The following is a 13898-nucleotide window of genomic DNA, read 5'->3' on the forward strand; positions in this document are numbered from 1 at the left end:
GCCGCCTGGCCAAACCGAGCAATCAGGGAAGAAATGCCTTGGTCAGGGAGGTGACGAAGAACCCGATGGTCACTCTGGCAGAGCTCCAGAGTTCCTCTGTGGAGATGGGAGAACCATCCAGAAGGACAACCATTTCTGCAGCACTCCACCAATCAGGACTTTATGGTAGAGTGGCCTGACGGAAGCTACTCCTCAGTAAAAGACACAAGACAGCCCACTTGGAGTTTGCCAAAAGGCACCTAAAGACTCAGACCATGAGAAACAAGATTCTCTGGTCTGATGAAACCAAGATTGAACTCTTTGGCCTGAATGCCAAGCGTCACGTCTGGAGGAAACCTGGCACCATCCCTACGGTGAAGCACGGTGGTGGCAGCATCATGCTGTGGGGATGTTCTTCAGCGGCATGGACTGGGAGACTAGTCAGGATCGAGCGAAAGATGAACGGAGCGATCCTTGATGAAAACCTGCTCCAGAGTGCTCAGGACCTCAGACTGGGGGTGGTTCACCTTCCAACAGGACAACGACCCTAAGCACACAGCCAAGACAACGCAGGAGTGGCTTCGGGACAAGTCTCTGAATGTCCTTGAGTGGCCCAGCCAGAGCCCGGACTTGAACCCGATCAAACATCTCTGGAGAGACCTGCAAATAGAGAAGAATGGGACAAACACCCCAAATACAGGTGTGCCAAGCTTGTAGCGTCATACCCAAGAAGACTTGAGGCTGTAATCGCTGCCAAAGGTGCTTCAACATATTACTGAGTAAAGGGTCTGAATACTTATGTAAATATCATATTTCCGTTTTTAATTTTTAAGAAATGTCTAAAAATGTCTAAAAACCTGTTTTTGCTTTGTCATTATGGGGTACTGTGTGTAGATTGATGAGGGAAAAAAACAATTCAATCAATTTTAGAATAAGGCTGTAACGTAGGGGTCTGAATACTTTCCAAATGCACTGTATATCACCCATATCAGACCCCATGAAGTTGATATCCTCTGCCTTTAACATTAACCAAGCACTATCTGCCTTTATCTCAGAACCCTGTCAGAAATGTGATCTGGGGGGTTGATACAGCATTAGGACAATGTTTGGGCTTTGACATGTGACACTGGAGGGTATCCAAAGTGGCTATCACAGAACAAAATTCTGCCCTGCATCCCTGTCTGCCACAGTTACAGGGGGTGTCATTCTCTTTGTGTTACACTTCTCCTCTTAACCAATCACTGACCTTTCCAACTGCCACTCTCGGGGAAGGTTGACCAATTAGAATCAAACTTTTCGTTAACCTTTCTGTGTCTTGACTGGAATTATCACCATGTCTGCTACCCTTTCCTCAATAAGCAACAGGGACGCTCAGCTGAAATGTTGAAACGTGATCAACACGCCAAAGCACAAGAATCTCGCGGTGCAGATACATTGTGGTGAACGAGGGCATTCACGTTCGTATTTGAGTGAGTGTGTGAATTTCAGTGTCTGTGAATTACTTTACAAATGTGTAGTTAAATATCACACGGATATCAAACGCGCCTTTTCAATTACATCCCTATATTTTAGAATGTTTAAATCAGTTTTATAAACAAGGATCCATGTTAGCATTCAGACAAAAAAAAGATCACATAAATCAGGAGCCAAAAATGCACTTTTGTTCCCGTCGTTATACTGTATACATCAACTGTTTGAATACAGTACTTGTTTCTGTGTGTGACCATAGCTGAATTGGTAACTGTTTATCTCTGGCTGTAAAGTGGACATGTCTCCTATTTGGCAGAACGGCCAACTTTCCAATATTGACTCTGTCATCGTGCAGACACGTAAGGCGGCCAGAGCAGGCATCGTCAGACATTATTGTGAGAAGCTTTGGCCTCTGTCCATTGGTTTCTATGACAGCCATCATGTCAATCAAGACCTTTGGCTGTAAGGTGAGTCAATGTGTGAGTCATCCAAATGCTCATACCCCGTCCTAAAGGAGGGGTTTACGATGTATAGTGGATTCCCTCTTTAACTCCGGCCAAATGAGCTCAAAGTGAAGTCATTGTGCCCGTGAAATAATTGCTGCTCCCTGGGGAAGGCCTATGACATAACCCTTGAGATGAGTGAATTGACTGAGAGGAAACAATAATGGTCACTGGGACTTTTTCTTTTATTGGTATGATCTCACTTGTTCTTTATGAATAGTGGTTGATCCCTGATGGCTTGTAGACTAGTTGCTGTCTCACAGTGGCACTTGTGGTCACTGGACGTCAGACGGACGGACGTCAGTAAGGTCACTGGACCTCTGCACGAAAATGAGAAGTGATGAGTCAGGAGAGGTGTGTGTGTGTGGCCTGTGATAGAAGCAATGTGGAAATATATAGTCATTAAATCATTAAACCACACTCGCACGCATACACGCACACACCTACACACACATGCACACACACACCTGGCCCCACACATACAATTCTGCATGCAGCCGTTTAACATCAGATGTTCTTATCACATCAGCTGTTATTTTTATTGGATGCCTCAAAGATTTATAAACTCTACTGTATAACTTTATAAACACCCACGTCAAAGCTGCAGTAGGACACTAATGTCAGCGTGGCAAAGCTCTGGTTAGAATGATTCATCACTGTGATGACTAGGGACTTGACCTAAGGGTGCAATTACTAGGGACTTGAGCATCCTAGTCCACTGTCATTCCACTGAACCTTACAGCACTAGCATCAGAACTCTGTGATCAGCACTCTGATATCATTTGGCACTTTATGGTTGACGTAATTCCTATAAAGTGAATTTGAACCGTCCACTCCACCCATCAATTTACCAGTACTACCAAGGAGGTGCACTTTGCACTGTTTTAAGCATCCCTACCAGCAAATAGGAATCATAGCCACTGTCTCTGGTTTTTCTTTTAAATATATTATATGAGCCGTCGAGTCCACTGTGCTCTCACAGCATTAGCATCAGCACTCTGATGACATTGGGCACTGCATAACGGAATGTTCATGGCATTAGACTCTTACCATTATCAATTTACCAGTATCAGTCATCCCTGCTAGCAAATAGGAATCACAGCCAATATCTGTGATCAAATTAACAGTTCACGATTCTGATGAGTTTGTAACTCTATTCACTATAATGTCATTTAAAATGAGTGATATAGGTTGCCCATAGATACCTTATGGCTGATGGCAGAGCCATGAGCAGAGATGACAGTATACAGTAGGTCTATTCTACTCTAGCAATGATCAGTGATGAGGGTGCACACAACAGTGTGGTCAGATCAGCCAGCAGTGGTGAGGGCAGTATGACACAGCAGTTTTCATTAGTGATATGGGAGCCCATTACAGGTTGGAAGTATAAACTAGCCTCGACCAGGAGGATAATCTTATCAACCTATAAAGAAAGGAGAGGACAGAGAGAGGGGAGTAAGAGGAAAGAGAAAGGAGAGTGAGAGATACAGTAGTGGAGGCAGCTTGGGGAGAAGGTAACCTTTATTCCTTATTTTGACTTCATTCTACCATTTGGGATGTGATTTACACTGAGTGTACAAAATATTAGGAACACCTGCTCTTTCCATGACAAACTGACCAGGTGAAATCAGGTGTAAGCCATGATCCCTTATTGATGTCACCTGTTAAATCCACTTCAATCAGTGTAGATGAAGGGGAAGAGACAGGTTAAATAATGATTTTTAAGCCTTGAGACAATTGAGACATGGATTGTGTATGTGTGCCATTCAGAGGGTGAATGGACAAGACACAATAAGTGCTTTTGAATAGGGTATGGTAGTAGGTGCCAGGCGCACCAGTTTGAGTGGATCAAGAACTGCAACGCTGCTGGGTTTTTCACGCTCAACAGTTTCCTATGTGTTTCAAGAATGGTCCACCACCCGAAGGACATCCAGCCAACTTAACAACTGTGGGAAGCATTGGAGTCAACATGAGCCAGCATCCCTGTGGAATGCTTTCAACACAGGGCAGCAGCTACTCTTGCTGGGGTCCAGCAACATTGAGGCAGTTATATACAATAAAATATATTACATGACATTACATTTCATAACACTTTTCACAACACATTAAGTGTTTGCCCTCAGGACACTACTCTACTACCACATATCTACAATACAAAATCGATGTAGAGTTCAGGCCCTGACGAATTGAGGCTGTTCTGAGGGCAGAAGGGGGTGCAACTCAATATTAGGAAGGTGTACCTAATGTTTTGTACACTCAGTGTAGCTACATATGTACAATGTCTTTACGAAGCATTGCACAGTATGAAGTGATAGTGATGGATAAGCACCAACCACCACACAAAAAAAGTATGTTATACGTGAAGTTGGCATATAGGAAAGCCCCTGTAGAAGTGGACCACTGTGAACATTTCTATTAACAAGGGGATGATTGTGGTATTGAGGCTAGGCGAAGCATGAAGCGTACAATATTACGGTTGGTAGCAGTGCTGCACTGCACGTCCTCTGGACTAACGGGCCTTGCACCCCCTCTCCCCAATAGTCTACCCCCGGACTCTGTACACAAAAGTACGCCCACTACCCTGACCTATGACACACTAGCCCAGAAACCCCAATTGTACAATCTGATTATCTGATCCTCATCATTATTTTCACCTTACTTCCTGGTCATGGGTAATTCAGAGTTCAGTGTGAAATCTCGAAACTGCAACTATCAGCCTTGCATGTCCACACCTTTCCTCCATTGCCAGCTGGAACCTGAGGTCCCAGTATCAGTCTGACGGTGGATGGCATCATACAGTAAGTTCAAGGTCTGTTCCATAGGCGTACTTTAACTTCCATGCACCATATCAATGTGCTGTTTGTACTCCTGTGAGCCTACAAAGTCATTTTATGAATGGTTGAATGGTGAAATGCTGCAATTGCTTCCACTTCTTCAGATCAGATCCAATAGTTATTTTGTCACTTCATCCCTAAGAACATTACAATAACCAGATAAGAGCCAAAACTGAAATCTGCACTGCTTGTTAGCATGCTCTATGCTGCATTGCTAGCATGATCTATGCTGCTTTGCTAGTATAGGCCACCCAGCAAACATGACCCGATTGGCCCTATGTGGGTATTTGGTGGGCAAGGTGGGCACGGGCTAGCCCACAGCAATCCCACATCTGCCCAACACGGGGCTCCTACGACCACAACAAGCCCATACCAGCCCGACATGGGCTAGCCCACACCAATCCCACATCAGGCCAAAATGGGCTAGCCTACACCAATCCAACACAGGCTAGCCCACACCAGCCAAACACGGGCCAGCCCACGCCAAGCCCAACATGGGCTATCCCACACCAAGCCCACACCAGCCCAACATGGGCTAGCCTACACCAATCCAACACAGGCTAGTCCACACCAGCCCGACACGGGCTGGCCTACAACAGCTCAACACAGGCTAGCCCACTCCAGCCCAAGACGGGCCAGCCTACACCAAGCCCAACACGGGCCAGCCCACACCAAGCCCAACATGGGCTATCCAACACCAAGCCCACACCAGCCCAAGATGGGCCAACCCACACCAGCCCAAGATGGGCCAACCCACACTGTTAATGATATTTGAAAATACTTAAAGTGCATTCGGAAAGTATTCAGACCCCTTGACTTTTTTCACATTTTGTTACGTTACAGCCTTATTCTAAAATTGATTAAATTGTTTGTTTTTCCTCATCATTCTACACACAAAGCCCCATAACGACAAAGCAAAAACAGGTTGAGAAGAATGGGAGTTCGCCCCAGTTTGAGGTCCTGAGCGCTCTGGAGCAGGTTTTCATCAAGGATCTCTCTGTACTTTGCTCCATTCACCTTCCCCTTGATCCTGACTAGTCTCCCAGTCCCTGCCGCTGAAGAACATCCCCACAGCATGATGCTGCCACCACCATGCTTCACCGTAGGGATGGTGCCAGGTTTCCTCCAGACTTGACGCTTGGTATTCAATCTTGGTTTTATGAGACTAGAGAATCTTGTTTCTCATGGTCTGAGAGTCCTTTAGGTGCCTTTTGGCAAACTCCAAGAGGGCTGTCATGTGCCTTTTACTGAGGAGTGGCTTTTGTCTGGCCACTCTACTATAAAGGCCTGATTGGTGGAGTGCTACAGAGATGGTTGTCCTTCTAGATGGTTCTTCCATCTCCACAGAGGAACTCTAGAGCACTGTCAAGGCCTTTCTCCCCCGATTGCTCAGTTTGGCCGGGCGGCCAACTCTAGGAAGAGTCTTGGTGGTTCCAAACTTCTTCAATTTAAGAACGATGGAGGCCACTGTGTTCTTGGGGACCTTCAATGTTGCAGATCTGTGCCTCCACACAATCCTGTCTCGGAGCTCTACGGACAATTCCTTTGACCTCATGGCTTGGTTTTTGCTCTGACATGCACTGTCAACTGTGGGACCTTATATAGACAGGTGTGTGCCTTTCCAAATCAAGTCCAAGCAATTGAATTGACCCCAGGTGGACTCCAATCAAGTTGTAGAAACATCTAAAGGATGATCAATGGAAACAGGATGCACCTGAGCTCAATTTCGAGTCACATAGCAAATGGTCTGAATACTTATGTAAATAAGGTATTTCTGTTTTATTTATTTGCAAACATTTCTACAAACCTGTTTTCACTTTGTCATTATGGGGAATTTAGTGAGTATTGAGGAAAAAAATAATTTCAGCAATTTTAGAATAAGGCTGTAACGTAACAAAATGTGGAAAAAGGGAAGGGGTCTGAATAATTTATGAATGCACTGTAAATAAGTGCATATTACATATGAGAAACTTAACAGTTTCTCTTGTAAAACAATATATATATGATAGCAACAACTTAGTTGTCTTTCTGATACAATGTATCACGTTCCCTAATTAAGGCTTGAAAATTATGAAATGTATGCATTGAATTAAACTGTAATTCATAAATCATAAATAAATACATTCCTAATAAATGGCAAAGGTGCATCGGCCCAATGTGAGCAGCCTACATGGGGCCAATATTTTTGCCTGCATTGGGCCCACATCGTGTCAATGCTGGGAAAAGATGGGCTTATTTCAAGCAAAGTAAGGGCTGCCTTCACCGGATATGGGCTGCCCACACTGGGCCACACTGGGCAAATGCCTTGGGAGCCAATGTGGTGCCGATGAGCAAAGGTGCATTGGCCCAATGTTGGCAGCCTACATGGTTTGCTGGGTGCACTCTATGATGCCTGATCTACATTATGCTACTTTGCTAGCATGCTACTGTATGCCCTACTTTGTTAGCATGCTCTAGGCCAGGGTTACCAAGCAGGCTCTGTGTGGTTTGGTTTTGCTAGCCTGCTCCACTCTGCACTGCTCTCTGAGCCGGTTACTGGCAGGTGGCTCTGACTTTGACCTACTCTCTCCTGCCAGAAGGCAGCTGACAGGCTGGCCCTCTGCCACCAAGGGACTTAAGCTGCTGCAACGTGCAGCCGGCCATGTAGACGCCTGGGCGCAAGCTCAGGGAAGAGGCTTGGCTGGGGTGTGAAAGGGAGGGGGGTGGGGTGGGGTGGAGTGGAGTGGTGGGGGCGTTAACCAAGTCTGTCCTCACAGGTCAAGACAAGCCACTGCTGGGCAAACCCAGAGACCCATTCATAAAAACAGAGAATACTTACTGGACTGTATGCTGATGTGTATATGATCAACTACTGCCTCCAACCACTACCACTGCCAGCAGCTCTAGGATATTCAGGCCACCCACAGAGTGACGTCCTGCTTCACCAGAGGTTAAATGTAATGGAGTTACTTCAGCATGGTATTTATTGTGGTTGTGTGGTCGTGTTGGGTTCACCCAAGTGTGAGGACTGTATTGTGTGTTGTAATTGGTTATATAATGGGTCATTTGAGGTTGTTAATTGGTTTGGTTGTACGTGCCGGCAGTCGGGTCCAGAGTGTCAATCTGCATCACTGGGTCCTATTTGTAGTGCTCTAGTGCCAGGACGGGGTGGCACGAGTGCCACCAGGCCTGGTCAAAATGGTGAGGGACCCAGAGTTTTGGCAAAGTATTTGTCACAAAATAGGAACCAGAACTGCCACAACACCACCTTCTCACCCTCCCTGCTGATCTCCAGTATGACATCAATATCTAAACATGACAGTGTAAATGGAAACAACCAGGCCACAAGAACCGCTTCAGTCAACTTTTTTTGAAAGGAGAGTGGTAGTGGAAATCTACAGTCGTGGTCAAAAGTATTGGTCTTCACAAAGTTCGCTGCTTCAGTGTTGAGATATTTTTGTCAGATGTTACTATGGTATACTGACGTATAATTACAAGCATTCCATAAGTGTCAAAGGCTTTTATTGACAATTACATTACGTTTATGCAAAGAGTCAATATTTGCCGTGTTGACCCTTCTTTTTCAAGACCTTTGCAATCCGCCCTTGGCATGCTGTCAATTAACTTCTGGGCCACATCCTGACTGACGGCAGCCCATTCTTGGAGTTTGTCAGAATTTGTGGGTTTTTGTTTGTCCACCCGCCTCTTGAGGATCGACCACAAATTCTCAATGGGATTAAGGTCTGGGGAGTTTCCTGGCCATGGACCCAAAATGTCGATGTTTTGTTCCCTGAGTCACTTAGTTATCACTTTTGCCTTATGGCAAGGTGCTCCATCATGCTGGAAAAGGCATTGGTCGTCACCAAACTGTTCTTGGATGGTTGGGAGAAGTTGCTCTCGGAGGATGTGTTGGTACCATTCTTTATTCATGGCTGTGTTCTTAGGCAAAATTGTGAGTGAGCCCACTCCCTTGGCTTAGAAGCAACCTCACACATGAATGGTCTCAGGATGCTTTACTGTTGGCATGACACAGGACTGATAGTAGCGCTCACCTTGTCTTCTCTGGACAAGGTGTTTTCCGGATGCCCCAAACAATCGGAAAGGGGATTCATCAGAGAAAATGACTTTACCCCAGTCCTCAGCAGTCCAATCCCTGTATCTTTTGCAGAATATCAGTCTGTCCCTGATGTTTTTCCTGGAGAGAAGTGGCTTCTTTGCTGCCCTTCTTGACACCAGGCCATCCCCCAAAAGTATTCGCCTCACTGTGCGTGCAGATGCACTCACACCTGCCTGCTGCCATTCCTGAGCAAGCTCTGCACTGGTGATGCCCCGATCCCGCAGCTGAATCAACTTTAGGAGACGGTCCTGGCGCTTGCTGGACTTTCTTGGGTGCCCTGACGCCTTCTTCACAACAATTGAACCTCTCTCCTTGAAGTTCTTGATGATCCGATAAATGGTTGATGTAGGTGCAATCTTACTAGCAGCAATATCCTTGCCTGTGAAGCCCTTTTTGTCCAAAGCAATGATGAAGGCACGTGTTTCCTTGCAGGTAACCATGGTTAACAGAGGAAGAACAATGATTTCAAGCACCACCCTCCTTTTAAAGCTTCCAGTCTGTTATTTTAACTCAATCAGCATGATAGAGTGATCTCCAGCCTTGTCCTCATCAACACTCTCACCTGTGTTAACGAGAGAATCACTGACATGATTGCAGCTGGTCCTTTTGTGGCAGGGCTGAAATGCAGTGGAAATGTTTTTTTTAGGATTAAGTTCATTTTAATGGCAAAGAGGGACTTTGCAATTAATTGCAATTCATCTGATCACTCTTCATGACATTCTGGAGTATATGCAAATTGCCATCATCAAAACTGAGGCAGCAGACTTTGTGAAAATTTGTATTTGTGTCATTCTCAAAACTTTTGACCACGACTGTACTCTCCTTAGGTATTTGTATTGTTTTATCGACAGGGATAGACTTGAATGTAGGCCAAGAGGAGACAGATATGAGGGGAAACAGTGTAGAAGAGCAGTGGGGTCAGGATTCGATCCCATGCAGCCAAGGGATTGTATATGCGCCGAAGGCAGTGGCTTTAATCAAATGACCATCCTCTTGCACAGCTTTAGCAATAGGAGAAAAGTCCTAAACATGTTTTTTATGTTCTACTGAGATAAAGCGAGATGACATGAGGCATTGCGATTCGGGATCAATTGAAAAGACATGCAATGCAGGACACCATTTTGAATTGTAAGAAATTAAGAACATAAGGAATGTTTTGAAAGTCCCAATTAAAAGAGAGGGACAGCACTAAAAAGAAAACAAATCCCCTATACGTTTATCTTGAGTTTGACACAAGGCTCCCTACAGTCAGACCTCCAACTGCCTATCCCCTCCTATATACCCCTCACCTCTCACCTCTGTCCTGCGAACACAATATTTTAACAACATAAAAGTTGTCCAATAGGAGAACGTTCAGCCTACGTGGAACTGTATGTTAGCTGTGTGTCAGCCCCGCAGCAGTGGGTTCTAGGAAAGCAAGCCTGAGATTCTTTCATCTTGCTGGTACTACTTTATCATGGTGAGTGTGACCCTTGGCCCCATCCCTGGCACCTCCCTTCCCCTACCCTTACCTCAGACAGTGGTCAGTAGTGTCAGAGGGCGGAGGGGATGGAAGGTGCAGGGGCCATATTAAGGGCAGTAAGTCAATGATGGGCTGGATTAGTGCCGACGGCAAGGTCACCCAGGTTAATCTCCGCAGGATGTTTTGGATCAGAACACAGTGATCCGGTAATCAGTATCCAAGTGCACACAGAGGCAGAAAGCATTAGAGGGGCCATACAATGCATGAGCACTAAAACAAATAGCTGCACTAAAACAAATAGCATTGCACTAACACATAATGTCACTCTCATAAAGGCACCTGGGTCTGGGTCTAGTCTCCTCATCGATTTTTCTTTTCCAGCCTCCCCGTTGACTGTAAACTATGGCAACACTGTGACCTATAGGACGTTCTCTGTACTACAACCTCAGAGGACACAGGCACTGACCTGGGTTTTCAATTGGATATGCTCTATGGATGTCTTCAGAAAAAGAACTTGAGATCACACAGTTGGAAGACCTTTTCCCTCATGTATGTAATCTGTGGAATTTGGTTCCATGCAGGTCTTGGCCGGGAAGTTTCCCAGATATATATTGAAAACCCCCAGCATCTTCAGAAATATTGTAATCCACATGAGAGGAGAGGTTTAATTTAGGAAGGCGAGCTCTGTACAGATTATTGTCTTTGGCTTATATTAAATGTCCTGTACAAGCTACAGGAGAGGATACATTTGAATGCTGTGGGGTCAGGGATGCGCTCTACCCTGGCATGTTTATTTCCCCAGGGAAAGATTCCTTATGGAAAGCGCCCACTCTTCCAAACTACTTAAGGCTGTCATTTAGCACACACACACACACTCACATGCACACACCCAGGCACACCCACACACATAAATACCCACACACACACCCCTTTTCAGTGATTCCAGCTAAAATAACAGCAGATGTACCTAGCAGCCTGTAGGAATTACAGTAACAAAGCAGAAAGTTTAAGAAACACCTGAATCCTATTCGCGGAACAGTCTCCCGGTTTATTTGAACAGATGACCTTCCTTCAGGGGCCATAAATAAAAGCAGGCCAGGACGCCGTAATAGGGCAGAGAACCGCCGAGGTGCCCGACATCTGCGGGAAGAAGCTGCCGGAGAAGAAGATGGGGTGGAGACGTGAGGAGACAACTAGATTGGCTCATTGTCAGATGATATATCTGGTTTTTAGTCTGACTCAGCTGCTTTGGAAGACTAGGCTATATTTGAAAAGCGCAAGATGACACGTCTGTGATTGTAGGTGCTATGATGTGGGTGTTTACATCAGGTGCTGTGATGTGGCTAGACAGCAGAAAATGGTGGTTGGGATAGTGGGCTATTTTTGTATATCCTTTCCACCATGTCAGCCATCATTGTGATGTGACTGTGAGCTGCTCCAGCCCTTTCAGTCACTCTCACTGTTCAACCTCTCCTCTCTTAACGGGCATGGCCTATTTCATCCACCTGCAGCTCCCTGAGAATGAAACAGACAGAGGAAAGAAAGAGAGGCTTTTCTTCAAAGGAGCAGTGTGAGGGAGGCAGGATAAAGCCATCTCTTCACAGCAAGGCAGCAGGCGAGGATGGCGGAGGGAGTGAGAGAGAAAGAGGGAGAAAGAGTCAGAGAGACGGAGAGAGGAGAGAGAGAGAGAGAGAGTCAGAGGAAGAAAGAGAGACAGTGTCTATGTGAGTACAGGCAGGGATACATTTCTCAATACCAGCCTGTCTCGCTCCCTCAATTCTCTCTCTCTCTCTCTATCTACACTAGCCTAATGAGACAGTGTAACAATGGGGCAAGTGTTGGATTTCTGAGACGAGATTCCGGACCTCGGAAGAGAGCGGAGGGGTTTGATTCCCACATGGGCCCTAATCAGACACTGCACATGACGAACATCACCAGTGTCATTGTATGTGTGTGCGTGTGTGTGTGTGTTTGTGTGTATGTGTGTCTGACTGCTTCCCTTGATGACATCTACAATTCAGCATTTCGGAAACATTGAACTCAGATGAACAGATGACACCAAACACAATGGGTACCTCAAAGTCAAAGTCGACCACAGAGTTTGTGGAGCAGCTGCCCTTGCCAAGCTCCGATGGGTTCCGCAACAGAATGACAATCGGCCCCTTCATCTGTTCGCTGTCATAGATGGAGCAGGAGGGACCGGCCCATTTCACCGAAACAAAGCAGTTCACAAAGTCCCCTACTGCTCAATCTTTCCATCCTGCATCAGCAAAAAATATGATCTAATTCCTAATCATTATCCAAAAGCTTCTGAATGCAGCACTGTAATTGTTGCATGTGTCTCTTGTACGTGAGCCCATTTTGTTGGCCTTGTGTCTACTCGGCAGATGCACTGGATGATGCAATTTAGATTTCTCCCTCTCTGTGGTTTTAATTCAGTTCCACAAGGCACTCATAGATCTACTACTGCTGTGTGACAGGCTGATAACTGTTTATGAGAACTGCTCATAGCCGTATCCCATAGAATCCCCAATGTGCAGCATCCATCGAGCCCACATCACAGGGCTGTATAGGCCTGTGTGACATCCTCTATGAGACCTGGGCACTGCATGCCTCCTGTTTCATGACACAATAAAGACCGGGCTGAGCATTGGAGATGCCTGGGGCTGCAGATGGGGATGGCAGTGGATGTCATATATTGCACAGAAGCCCGGGAGACACTGTCCTACTGGGAGGCATCTGCTGTGTGACATCTGCTGTGTGACCTGGCTGTTGTGACTTTCTTCCGAGTTCAGGAGGATTTCTGTGGTAATGTATGGATGAACAGTCTAAGAGTTCAGGAGGATTTTTGTGGAAATGTATGGAGGAAAATCTGGAGGTAAAACATACAGTAGACCTACACACTTGCCACAACATGCTAAGATCTGAGCTCTGGTTGGCTAGTTTGCCTCTTCCTCCTGCCACCTCTCCCGTTTACCATTATTGCAGACCTGAAAGTTACTGAAATTAGCTAAAAATGAGGCATAAGAATTATGTTAGTTAGGATTACGGTTACGGCTAGGTTTAGGCTTAGTTAGGGTATGGGTAAAGTGGTTTGCCTCTAGAATTTAGGATAATGTATGTGGTAGTGTATGGAGGACAGTTTGAAGGCCTTCTTTGAGATCTGGACTGCAGTGTAGCACAGCCAACACATAAACCTGCTAATTTCAGTGTCATATAGACAGAGTGGAACATAATGACATGGCATGGCATGACACACACACACATGCACCAACAGTGAAACATTTTGTTCTGCTTACTGTATGGGCACAAGGAAAATAACATACACAGACACACACAGACAAAGCACTGTGGACAGAGATGCTCTGTACCAGGAGAGGATGCCAGGACTCCTGCCAGCCTTGATGCTCCCTCCTTACACGTACGCCGAAACAGAGGGGGGCCAGAGGAGGGAGAGAAGAGGACCATTTGGAAGAGAGAGAGAGGAACAGGCTAAAATAAAATTGTATGTGGACTGGAGGTGAGTAAGGGTGTGTGATGGTTTCCCTGGTATA

This window comes from Coregonus clupeaformis, unplaced genomic scaffold, assembly GCF_020615455.1.
Source record: "Coregonus clupeaformis isolate EN_2021a unplaced genomic scaffold, ASM2061545v1 scaf0596, whole genome shotgun sequence".
NCBI lineage: Eukaryota > Metazoa > Chordata > Actinopteri > Salmoniformes > Salmonidae > Coregonus > Coregonus clupeaformis.